The 12,971-nt window shown below is 47.4% G+C and overlaps 1 protein-coding gene across 1 annotated transcript in view; it reads left to right on the forward strand.

Moving 5' to 3' along the window:
- MRPS5 (mitochondrial ribosomal protein S5) overlaps positions 1–12,971 on the forward strand; it is a 121,006-nt gene that overhangs the window by 47,820 nt on the left and 60,215 nt on the right. The gene's annotated exons all lie outside the window — the stretch shown is intronic.

Genomic DNA, 12,971 nt, shown 5'->3' on the forward strand with positions numbered 1-12,971 from the left:
TTCACATTTCTCAGCAGGATTGTTTCAGGCTGTCTACAAACTCAGATGTAATTTCATCAATTAAACTTGATAGATGTATTCAAAATTTTCTTCACATCCATAAGAGTCACTAGCATTATTTCTTTTCCTAAACACGTCTGGGTTTGGGAGCACATTTCTGCATCAAGAAGTGGATTCTGTGGCAGTTTAATGGCTGTAGAATATAGGGAGCTCTTACCAAATTATACATATTCAGGTTTTCTAATATTCTCTCAAATCTCTTCTTTCAGTTTGACCCCCAGTCAGTTGTGGGTTTGGAGTGTTTTTACTGTGTTTTGTTTTGTATAAACTCTTTCCAGTTTGCCAATATTTTCCAGTAATATGCTACATAAAACACCATGCAATGTTCCAAGGGTGCATTTGCACCAAAGTCATGGAAAGTGGAGCCATTGTTTTTCTGTACTGTGAGGCTATGCGGGCTGGTCAGACTTATCTGACAGTGTAATCTTAATGTTCTTCCTTGAGTGTCCCCGTGGGTGCTCCACGATAGGTGTCGGGCTCGCCCTGGCGCCGCAGATCAGATCTTTCCGGCAGTTTCTGCCGGACTGCGCATGCGCCGGTGCGCGCCGCTCCCTTGTGCGCTCCCGGCCACGTGCGTGATCCAGTCCCCGCCAGTTCCTTCTTAACCGCCATCGGCTGCAGACGGAATCCGCTCAGGCTGTGGCCAGAGTTAGCGTATTTAATGTTTTAAGTGTTTTTAGAATTTCTTTTCAGTCTTTCAGTCTTTAAGTTAGCTTGTTATTTTTCTGGGTCCGAGAGGGGAACACGCACAGAAAAGGTGCTAAGTACCCTATTAACAACTCAAAGACTCACCACAATGTTCTCTTCAGGATTCAAGAAGTGTGAGTCATGCCGCGAAGCTATGCCGGCCTCCGATGGGCACAGTCAGTGTATTAGGTGCCTGGGGGAATCTCACGTCACCCAAAAATGCCCCTTCTGCGCAAAGCTCATGGCTAGAGCAAGGAAGGACAGAGAAATGCGGCTAAAAATGCTGCTCTTTGACGAGGCCCTCCAGCCAGACATGCCGGAGCGGCCCCAACAAGAGGGACCCACAGGGGTCCATAAAAGAAAGGCGGCTTCCCTCACCCCGTCAGTGCAGAAACGGAGGAAAATCTCGCCAACCCGATCCCTGCTGGCAGCCACAGCGAGCGGGACGGGTGTAGCACATAGCCCCCAGCCTCAATCACAGACGAGCGGCGGCGGCGCGGAAGCGCACGTGGCAGAGGCTGAGCCTCCGATAATCAAACAGCCGGCTCGCACCGCGGGCAGAGCGGCGGCCAGGCAAGCGCCGGAACCAGCGGCACTGCAGCTAGCGGCCCGGACCCCGGGGCGCCGACGGTGCAGAGCTCGCAGGCACGCGGCCTGCAGGTGCCGGGGGAGACCACCCGCGCGGCACCACAGCGAAACGTGCCGAGCGCGGTGCCGACAGCGGGGCCGAGATCCCCGGCACGGAAAGGGGCGGAGTCAGCCCCACAGGGGAGGGGAAAGGCAGCAGAGAAAACCCGGCACCGCAGCCCTTCTCCAGACAGGGCTGCAGGGCTGCTCTCTCTAAGCCCTCCCCTTATGCTGCGAACTCCAACAAGGAGGCAGGGGTCTCCCCCAGTCTACCCTGAGCCTCCCTCCCCATTCCTCCAGCCAGCCTCACCATGGCTCGGGCCACCCTTGCCGTTTCTGGGATTTGACCCCCTGGAGTACTATCACAAATCAGTCTCACCATTGTTTCAATCAACTAGGCGATCTCGCTCCCCCAGACGCCGGGAGTATGCGCCTTGAGAGTGGTCCAGGTCTCCATCCCAGGAACCGTGCCCGTGCTGCCATAGTCGCCCCTATCATGCAGGGCATAGACACCATAGGCATACCCTCAGGGACAGGTCCCCTCAGACGGTTCACTATCCCCGAGGGCAATCGCGGATGGGGACAGAAACGCAAATATCTCAGGGGGAGTTGATTCTGGAACCCTGAGATTTCCCATCGCAAGCCTCCAGCGAGAAGATGTATCACCGTCAACAGGACCCAGAGGGATCCAGAGAGGCTTACCCTAGTGGTTCCTCTCTATCCTCCCCTGACGAGGCTACGGCACCAGGGGACGTCCACCCCCTGGACGATCTCAAATAGTTCCAAGAGCTGTTTAAAAGGGTGGCCTTTACGCAAGGCATCCAAACAGCAGAGATGCAGGAGAAGCACCATAAGCTCCTCAAAAACCTGAGACCTCCGGCCTCTTCCAAAATAGCTATTCTGCTCGACGAAGCAATTATGGAGTCCACTACCAAGATATGGCAGACCCCTACGTCCGGTCCGCCTATAAACAAGAGAACGGATAAGAAATACTTCGTCCCGGCGAAGGGCACGGAGTTCCTGTTCAGTCACCCACAACCAAATTCTCTGGTGGTGGAATCGTCTCAACAGAGGTCGAAAACTTCTCAGTACAAGACGGGGAATGGACAAAGATGCCAAGAAGCTAGAGTTATTCAGCAGAAAGGTCTACTCCTCCTCTACCCTACTGTTGAGAGTGGCAAATTATGCAGCACATTTAGCGAACCATAACTTTGACAATTACTCCAGGCTGACTTCCCTCATGGACTCGCTTCCAGAGGATAAGAAGCCGGTGCTGAAGGCCATCGTGCAGGAAGGCTACGCATCCTCGAGGACAGGAGTTCAGATCGCCCTCGACGTAGCAGATACGGCGGCACGCTCAACAGCTACGGCAGTGGTCATGCGCAGGGAATCCTGGCTTCAGACATCGGGTATCCCGAGGGATCTGCAGGCGAAGATCGTTGTTCTCCCCTTTGACACACAGAAGTTGTTTGCTGAATCAACTGATTCGGTCCTTCATTCCAGTAAGGACTCAAGGGCTACTCTCAGAACCTTGGGGATTTATACCCCTCCATACAGGAAGAAAAAGTATTACCCTCAGCAAAGACGATACCCATATCAACCCCAGCGTGCTCACTACCAAAGGGGCTACGAGCAAGGGCGGCATCAACAGCACCAACAGTACAGAACTCCCAGGCGACGTTCCCAACAGAGCCGTGCCTCCTCGGGGCAAGGCCAAAGGCAACAAGTTTGACGGACAGATCGAGGGCTGCACTATCACTACCATCGCGCAATGTCATCCAAAGCTAATGTTCCATCATCGCCTCCGACCATTCTATGCCAAGTGGCAAAAGATCACCACAGACAAATGGGTACTGGAGATCATAGCCACGGGTTACGTGATCCCCTTCCAATCGCTCCCACCGCCACGACCTCCACCCAGGCCCCATCTAAAGGATGCCTCCCACGAAGCGAAACTCAAGCAGGAGGTGGACCAACTTATGCTTATAGGGGCAGTGGAAAGAGTGCCAGAGCAACTCCAAGGGAAAAGGTTCTATTCAAGATACTTCCTTACAGAGAAGAAAACAGGAGGCTGGAGGCCCATCCTAGATCTTCGAGGCCTCAATCGGTACTTGCGCAAACAACGCTTTCGGATGATCACAGTCGCCTCCATACTTACGGCACTGGATGATGGAGATTGGTTCGCAGCCCTCGACTTACAAGACATGTGTTTCCATATAACAATCCACCCGGCTCACAGACGTTTTCTACGGTTTATGGTTGGCAAAGAACATTTCCAATACAAGGTTCTGCCGTTCAGCCTCTCCTCGGCCCCCAGAGTATTTACCAAGACCCTAGCAGTGGTGTCAGCCTACCTGCACAGACAGGGGGTGTTTATATTCACATATCTGGATGACTGCCTACTGAAAGGGGCGTCGAAAGAAGAGATACTACGCATGATACGCATTACAGCAAGCACGTTCTCTTCGCTGGGCCTGATCATCAACCTGGCAAAGTCAAAGATCGACCCCACGCAGGACATAGAGTTCATAGGGGCACGCATAAACTCCATCACAGCAAGGGTTTATCTACCAGATGCCCACTCTCGCACCATTGGTTGCCTCGTACAAGTCATCGCCTTCAGCCCCACGGTGCCGGTTCTAACGTGCTTACAGCTGCTAGGCCATATGGCAGCAGCAACGTTCGTAGTACAGAATGCCAGATTGCATATGCGCAGCATGCAGCACTGGCTGGCAAGCGTCTACAAACCGGCAGCACACACCGTCCGCAGGGTGGTGTCGCCCACGACAGAGGTGCGCAGATCCCTGCAATGGTGGGTGAACCCCAAGAACATGCTAACAGGGGTACCCTTTCATCAACCACAAATATCTATCTTTTTCACCACCGACACCTCCCACATAGGGTGGGGAGCACACATGGGCGAAAAGGTGACACAGGGACTGTGGTCCCCTATGGAACAGTCGCTGCACATAAATATACTGGAGCTCAGAACAGTGTTCAACGCCTGCAAATGCTTTCGAGACCATATACAAGGCAAAGTAGTCAGGATCAATACAGACAATACCTCCAAAACCTCCATGTTTTATATAAATCGACAAGGAGGAGCTCGGTCCCATGCCTTATGTGCAGAAGCAGTCCCCCTGTGGAACTGGTGCATCGCCAGCAATATAACTTTGAAAGCCTCGTATTTACCAGGTGTTCACAACGTGCAGGCAGACCAGTTGAGCAGGCACTTCACACTCACACAGGAGTGGCAGATCCGTTCTGATCTGCTATGACCGATTTTTCATGCATGGGGGTTTCCCCAGATAGACCTGTTTGCCACTCATCGCAACAAGAAGTGCCCCCAATACTGCTCCAGGGCAGGACTGGGACGGGTATCCCTGGGGGACGCATTCGCGATCTCGTGGAAGGGCCCCCTGCTCTACGCATTTCCTCCCACAGTGCTCATCCACAAGGTCTTGCAGAAAGCCAGGAGAGAGAGAGCCCGCATGATCCTAGTAGTCCCAACTTGGGATCGACAGCAATGGTTCCCCTTACTCCTGCGCATGTCGGACCGCCCACCGATGCCCCTTCTGGTGGCGCCGGACCTGCTCTCACAAGCTCAGGGGTCTATAGTGCACCCACACCCCCGAGGCCTGCGACTGCAAGCATGGTTAATCCATGGCTCAGCTCCCTAGAGAGCACATGTACGGAGGGAGTGCAACAAGTCCTAGAAAGTAGCAGAAGGACTTCCACCAGGGAGACCTACAAACAGAAATGGACTCGATTCACTGCATGGTGTTCTACCAAGCAATTAGCTCCCCTTGCTGTGCCTATACCTGTAATATTAGAATACTTACTGGACCTCAAGAGAGGCGGACTCTCCCTATCCTCGTTTGAAGGTCCACCTTGCCGCTATATCGGCTTTCCGACACGAAGAGGAAGGGCCCACGGTGTTCGCCCATCCCATGGTTACCAGGTTGCTGAAGGGGCTAGTAAACCTGTACCCCCCTTGGAAACTGCTTCCACGTTCGTGGAGCTTGGACCTGGTGCTTAACGCACTAACGGGACCACCGTTTGAACCCTTAGCCACGGTTTCCCTCCGTCTCCTTACGATAAAGACGACCTTCCTTCTTGCAATCACGTCAGCTCGCAGGGTGAGTGAGCTCGCGGCAGTTATGGCAACGTCACCCTGCACAGTATTTTCGAAGGAAGCAGTAACCTTACAGCTGCATCCAGCCTTTGTTCCCAAAGTTTCTTCAGAGTTTCATATTAACGAACCTATAGTCTTACCCTCGTTTTATCCAAAACCTCATAACTCCAACAAAGAGACGCGCCTACACCTCCTGGACGTGAGGAGGGCGCTGGCTTTTTATATAGACAGGACTAAGTCCTTCCGAAAAACGGATAGACTCCTAGTCTCTCTCACTCCCAGATCAAAAGGAGAAGGTCTCTCTTCGCAGAGAATCTCGAAGCACATCGTATCCTATATAAAAATGTGCTACGAACTTAGAAAGACTCCTTTACTGGCCCCGCCTAGGGCTCACTCCACCAGGGTGGTGGCGGCATCAACAGCCTTTTTCAAGGGCATTGCGCTAAAAGACATCTGCAGAGCGGTGACATGGTCATCCTATGACGCCTTCGCCAAGCATTATGCCCTACACAGGGTATTCCAGGAGGATACCCGTGTCTCGACAGTGGTCCTTTCGGGGGCAAGCTGCACATAACCCGATTACCCACCTCCTTCCTTGGGTTACTGCTGGGTAGTCACCTATTGTGGAGCACCCACGGGGGCACTCGAGGAAGAAAGAGAAGTTACTCACCGTAGTAACGATGGTTCTTCAAGATGTGTCCCCGTGGGTGCTCCACCACCCGCCCATCCTCCCTGCTTCGGATCTCTGTGTAGTGTTTTTCAGGAACATCCGAGGCGGTTGGTCAAGGAACTGGCGGGGACCGGATCGCGCACGTGGCCAGGAGCGCGCAAGGGAGCGGCACGCGCCGGCACATGCGTGGTCCGGCAGAAACTGCTGGAAAGATCCGATCTGCGGCACCGGGGCAAGCCCGACACCTATCGTGGAGCACCCACGGGGACACATCTCGAAGAACCATCGTTACTACGGTGAGTAACTTCTCTTTCACTGTCCTCCTTCCAATCTGTTTCAGCATAACTGCTCTCTGGTTTCTCCCAAGTATTGAATTTATTTATAATTTCTGTGACTTGCATCACTAAAAAAATGAGAATATGTTTTTTCCTGTTAATTTTTCCAGACACATTGCCCTGCATGCTTATAAAGTGATTCTCATTTGTTCACTTTCCAGTCTTTCTAGATCTGTGTTGTTTTTCACTCTGAATTGTGTGTGGAGCTCATTCTACTCTAGGAATTCCATTAAAGTACTAAAAGAGGCTGTAATTCTTTTCTTCAATTCCACTTGCTTAAGTCAAAAGCACATATTCACTAAAAGGCGGTGATAAATACACACATGTGCTATAAGCAGTTCATTAAAGAATTAGCTGCATTTTACAGATTGGGGTGGAGAAGAGAATTAGAGAAGTTTGTCCATGAAATCTGTGGCAGAGCAGAGGCCCAGTGTCCTGATTTTTAATCCTATACTTTAAACCCATGGCATCCAACATGCTAGCCACTAGCCACATATGGCTTTTTGTCTGGTTGAGTGTGGCTAACTTGCTTAAACAATACATGTCTTTTCAGAATATAGTAGCCAATACAATAGAGCAGAAGCTACTGATTCAGAACTGGTTAGACACCATGGAAACTCTCACAAGTGCCTTCTTATTGAGAGAAATTTAACACAAATACTGCAGGTAAGTGGGGGCACTAGCTGTAAGCAAAATGCTGCCAAGTACATAAAATGAACTGAGTAAGGAAAGGGGATTTGTTTTTCTTTTGCAAACTTTCAGAGGTAATTTACAAATGATATTTGTTACTACGAAAGGAACAATGTTTTACAGACAGAAAAATGATGGTTTTTTCAGGTTGTGTCCACATTAAACACAAATATTTTTTTTTTAAAAATCCAAAACAAATTTTTGTTTAAATCAGATTTTTTAATTTAAACACTGAGTTTAAAAAAAAAGCCCATTTCAAACTTAATTGGAAATAACCTGTCTTAAAATATAAACTTACCGTGATCTACAAAAATAATTTAAATTAAATGTAAAAATAGCATTAAGCAGTACAAGTTTTCTGTAGGGATAGAAGGAACCTTGAGAAGCCATCAAGTCTAGGAGGGGTTGCAACTGCTTTGGAGGACAGGGTTAAAATTCAAAATGATCTGGAAAAATTGGAGAAATGGTCTGAAATAAACATCGTATCCTATATAAAAATGTGCTACGAACTTAGAAAGACTCCTTTACTGGCCCCGCCTAGGGCTCACTCCACCAGGGTGGTGGCGGCATCAACAGCCTTTTTCAAGGGCATTGCGCTAAAAGACATCTGCAGAGCGGTGACATGGTCATCCTATGACGCCTTCGCCAAGCATTATGCCCTACACAGGGTATTCCAGGAGGATACCCGTGTCTCGACAGTGGTCCTTTCGGGGGCAAGCTGCACATAACCCGATTACCCACCTCCTTCCTTGGGTTACTGCTGGGTAGTCACCTATTGTGGAGCACCCACGGGGGCACTCGAGGAAGAAAGAGAAGTTACTCACCGTAGTAACGATGGTTCTTCAAGATGTGTCCCCGTGGGTGCTCCACCACCCGCCCATCCTCCCTGCTTCGGATCTCTGTGTAGTGTTTTTCAGGAACATCCGAGGCGGTTGGTCAAGGAACTGGCGGGGACCGGATCGCGCACGTGGCCAGGAGCGCGCAAGGGAGCGGCACGCGCCGGCACATGCGTGGTCCGGCAGAAACTGCTGGAAAGATCCGATCTGCGGCACCGGGGCAAGCCCGACACCTATCGTGGAGCACCCACGGGGACACATCTCGAAGAACCATCGTTACTACGGTGAGTAACTTCTCTTTCACTGTCCTCCTTCCAATCTGTTTCAGCATAACTGCTCTCTGGTTTCTCCCAAGTATTGAATTTATTTATAATTTCTGTGACTTGCATCACTAAAAAAATGAGAATATGTTTTTTCCTGTTAATTTTTCCAGACACATTGCCCTGCATGCTTATAAAGTGATTCTCATTTGTTCACTTTCCAGTCTTTCTAGATCTGTGTTGTTTTTCACTCTGAATTGTGTGTGGAGCTCATTCTACTCTAGGAATTCCATTAAAGTACTAAAAGAGGCTGTAATTCTTTTCTTCAATTCCACTTGCTTAAGTCAAAAGCACATATTCACTAAAAGGCGGTGATAAATACACACATGTGCTATAAGCAGTTCATTAAAGAATTAGCTGCATTTTACAGATTGGGGTGGAGAAGAGAATTAGAGAAGTTTGTCCATGAAATCTGTGGCAGAGCAGAGGCCCAGTGTCCTGATTTTTAATCCTATACTTTAAACCCATGGCATCCAACATGCTAGCCACTAGCCACATATGGCTTTTTGTCTGGTTGAGTGTGGCTAACTTGCTTAAACAATACATGTCTTTTCAGAATATAGTAGCCAATACAATAGAGCAGAAGCTACTGATTCAGAACTGGTTAGACACCATGGAAACTCTCACAAGTGCCTTCTTATTGAGAGAAATTTAACACAAATACTGCAGGTAAGTGGGGGCACTAGCTGTAAGCAAAATGCTGCCAAGTACATAAAATGAACTGAGTAAGGAAAGGGGATTTGTTTTTCTTTTGCAAACTTTCAGAGGTAATTTACAAATGATATTTGTTACTACGAAAGGAACAATGTTTTACAGACAGAAAAATGATGGTTTTTTCAGGTTGTGTCCACATTAAACACAAATATTTTTTTTTTAAAAATCCAAAACAAATTTTTGTTTAAATCAGATTTTTTAATTTAAACACTGAGTTTAAAAAAAAAGCCCATTTCAAACTTAATTGGAAATAACCTGTCTTAAAATATAAACTTACCGTGATCTACAAAAATAATTTAAATTAAATGTAAAAATAGCATTAAGCAGTACAAGTTTTCTGTAGGGATAGAAGGAACCTTGAGAAGCCATCAAGTCTAGGAGGGGTTGCAACTGCTTTGGAGGACAGGGTTAAAATTCAAAATGATCTGGAAAAATTGGAGAAATGGTCTGAAATAAACAGGATGAAGTTTAATTAAGACAAATGCAAAGTGCTCCACTTAGGAAGGAACAATCAGTTTCACACATGCAGAATGGGAAGCGACTGTCTAGGAAGGAGTATGGCAGACAGGGATCTAGGGGTTATAGTGGACCACAGGTTAAATATGAGTCAGCTGTGTGATGCTGTTGCCAAAAAAAAAAAAAAATGTGATTCTGGGATGCATTAACAGGTGTGTTGTGAACAAGACACAAGAAGTCATTCTTCAGCTCTACTCTGTGCTGGTTAGGCCTCAGTTGGAGTATTGTGTCCAGTTCTGGGTGCCACAATTCAAGAAAGATGTGGAGAAATTGGAAAAGGTCCAGAGAACATGACCTATGAAGAAAGGCTGAAAGAATTGGGCTTGTTTAGTTTGGAAAAAAGAAGACTCGGGGGGGGCATGATTGCTGTTTTCAAGTATCTAAAAGGGTATCATAAGGAGGAGGGAGAAAACTTGTTCTTCTTGGCCTCTGAGGATAGAACAAGAAGCAATGGGCTTCAACTGCAACAAGGGAGGTTTAGGTTGGACATCAGGAAAAAGTTCTTAACTGTCAGAGTGGTCAAACACTGGAATAAATTGCCTAGGGAGGTTGTGGAATCTCCATCTCTTGAGATATTTAAGAACAGGTTAGATAAGTGTCTATCTGGGATGGTCTAAACAGTACTTGGTCCTGCCATGAGGGCAGGTGGCTGGACTTGATGACCTTGCAAGGTCCCTTCCAGTCCTAACATTCTGTGATTCGTAAGTCCAGCCCACTCTCTTGAGACAGAACTAAGTAAACCTAGACCCTACATGAGGGGTGTTTGTAATTCCAGCAGTTCCATTGGGGTTATGGTGTGTCCTCCGTTACTCGGAGATTAGACATCTTTCTAAAATACACACTCTCGCTCAATCACAAGATGGGCTTCAGAGAGGGATCCCTGGGTGAGGTTCTCTGACGTGTTATATGGGTCCTCCTAGGTTATCAGAATGGTCTATTCTATCTTCAGAACTAATTGCTGGCTGAATGTCTGTTCTGGCCATGTATATGTCCTCATACCCCAAAGTAAGATGGTGGAGTGACTCCCCTGGAAAAATAATTCAGTCACAAGACTGTTCTCTACGGGAAGAGTAGGAGAGGTGGGTGGTTTTATATTTTCCTATCAAAGGCAGGGCAGGAAGAACATGTGTATTTGCCCTCTGTGAAGTGCTGCTCCAATGGGCTGTGCAGGGTGGCTCTGTGGTGGCAGTGCATTAAGGGCAGATTGCCACTGTTAGACAATACCTTCCTTCTCCCCCAGTATCTTGTTCACTGTGCTCTCTGATTCAGGCTAGATCTACACTTGGGAACAAAGTCGTTCTCAGATACGCAATTCTAGTTTCAGGATCGACTTTCTGCTCTTGTGTGCTTTTCAGGCTCATGCCAACGTCCCTTACTCCAGGCAATAGTACAGAGGTTGACAACCAAGCCCAGAGAGGTTGATTTTGCCGCATCTTAACACGTGGCAAAATCAGACTCTGGAAGACTGACCACAGCGCAGCAGTAGTCCAGTAAGTATAGATCAACCATCAGCTATCCATGGAAGCTTAGCTCCACAAATGCTTGCTTAAGAATGGCAGGTCTTTTGGGTTCTTGGTATGTGAAAATTCTCTCACCTGCTGTAAGAGACACCTTGTTTTTGTTCCTGAGTCAGTGTGGGAGTCATTCTAATAACTCCTTTTCCTTTAGAATATGAGCTCATCAGAGCAGGAACTAGGCCTCTTCTGTGGCTAGGAACCAGACGGTGTCTTATGGGTATGACCAGAAACAAATTTGTTACTGATGTTTAAATTGGTCAGATAGGAGGAGTTAATTTAGTGTTCAGTACGTTCTGCAACAGGACCCTTGGCAATGATGTGACCAGTCCTGCTGGCAGTGTCCATCACCAGGAGAATTTTAGATTGTATTGAGCAAGTCTTGGCATTTGCCAAATGCTGTACCCAATAGACATACTTTCTTGTTCCTTTCTCTGAAGTGAGTGGATGTTAGACCACAGGCCAGTCAAAAAGATCTGAGCACATTTCTGCTTCGCTGTCTCGTTTCTGGCCTACTTTTTGTGAGCCAAAGGAGCAGTTGCAGAGGGTGGTGGTGCAGAGTACTCAGAATTCCATTGTGCTCTTGGATTCTCTTTGTGTCCCTTATGCAACATTTCTGAACTGAAATTCTGTTTTTAAAAATTTCCTGGAGAGGTGAAACCCACATGTATTCCGATAATTTAGACTTAGAAACCAGGGACAGAGGCGTCCTTTGGTGTCCTCAGCTTAGCATATATTTTGCCAGTGCTTTCTCCTCACCATTCTGAAAAAACTAAATAATGAGTGCTGTATGAAATGCTTAGTTTTGTAAAGCATGCTTCCTGACTTCTGCAGGGCGGGAAAATGCTGTAGTTGCATTTGAATGATTATAGAGATTTTTCAGACAGCCTTCTAAAGTGAATACCCTTTAAAGTCTTGCACTAAGATATTATGGTTAATTTTGAATTGTCAAGGTTTTTTATTTCCTCGCAGTTGTCTAGAAATCTGTATCAAATAAGCCTCGTTGCTTGCTTGCTTGCTTGCTTGCTGCTTGAATCATCATCAGTTTTCTGTCGTTCCAAATATTCTAAAATAAAAACAGATAATAGTGTAGAAGTGATGGAAGGCAACCATTTATAGAATTTCTACTCCTCTAGCAGTATGACAGTCTCCAATCAAAGCATATATCTTCAGTTCACTTAGACTTGTCATCTGAGTAATGGTCATGCAAGCTGGCAGCTCATGCATGCAAAAGACGAAATACACAAATGGGTCAACCGTGGAACACAAAGTGCGCAATTGTTTATGCCTCCTCCCCTCATCCCCCCCCAGCACTTCTTCAACAGTGAAGAACTAGGAAGAACAGATTGTGTAACTTTGGTCCTGGAATAAATGCAAAGTTATGATTGAGTAATGGTGCCCCAAGAGTTTGAGATGTGATTGAGAAAGGAAGTCTGGTCCTGTTGTCAAGGCACTGTACTGAGTTTCAGGATATACCCGAGTTCTGTTTCAGTTTTCCAGACTGAGTGCTTCTGGTAAATTGGTTAACCTCCCTGTGCCTCACTACTTGTACCAATGACTGCACATGTCCGTTCCTCTGTAGGTGGATGCGCACCGCAGGCACAGATGAGATTTTATTTTTCCCACAGCAGTATCTGTAGAGGTGGCTCAAGTGTCCTCTGTTGCCATGCACCATTGTATGGTGGTATAAGAGGGGAGTCAACCATCTTGGCTCCTTCTTAACACCAGTCATGGTTGTTGGAGCAAGTCCAAGCTTGAAGGAATCAGTGATTTCCCACCCTGTTTGTTTGCACCTGTAAATTGCTAGTTGGTCGGGTATAGTTAGTTTCCATTGCTGCTAATAGGTTTGAGGGCTAAATGTCCATTT

The sequence above is a fragment of the Carettochelys insculpta genome, chromosome 3 (genome assembly GCF_033958435.1).
Source record: "Carettochelys insculpta isolate YL-2023 chromosome 3, ASM3395843v1, whole genome shotgun sequence".
Lineage (NCBI taxonomy): Eukaryota > Metazoa > Chordata > Testudines > Carettochelyidae > Carettochelys > Carettochelys insculpta.